This window comes from Penaeus monodon, chromosome 21 (assembly GCF_015228065.2).
Source record: "Penaeus monodon isolate SGIC_2016 chromosome 21, NSTDA_Pmon_1, whole genome shotgun sequence".
Classification (NCBI taxonomy): Eukaryota; Metazoa; Arthropoda; class Malacostraca; order Decapoda; family Penaeidae; genus Penaeus; species Penaeus monodon.
The window spans coordinates 35,435,635-35,435,985 of NC_051406.1; positions in this window are offsets into that span (position 1 = coordinate 35,435,635).

The following is a 351-nucleotide window of genomic DNA, read 5'->3' on the forward strand; positions in this document are numbered from 1 at the left end:
CTGTCTATCTATCCATTTCTTTTGTTACTTTACGAAATACTTCACCGATACAATTTTTACGATGTAAAAATAAGGAGAAAGTTGATATCAACTGAGGAGAGAGAGATATACTAAAGAGTCTTTGGAATAAAATTGAGTTTTATTTATCTCATATTTTTCTTATTCTTTTCATCATTATTGGTAAGGTAAACGGCTGTTATATCATTATCTGTATCTAGAAGTGATTGATTATACTTATGATCAATTGGTTTATCTGGATACATAGATGATAATGGAAGCCTCATCAGTCATAACGATGTCAATAACATTATCAATAGCAACAACAGTAATGGCATTGTTTGCGATTACAAT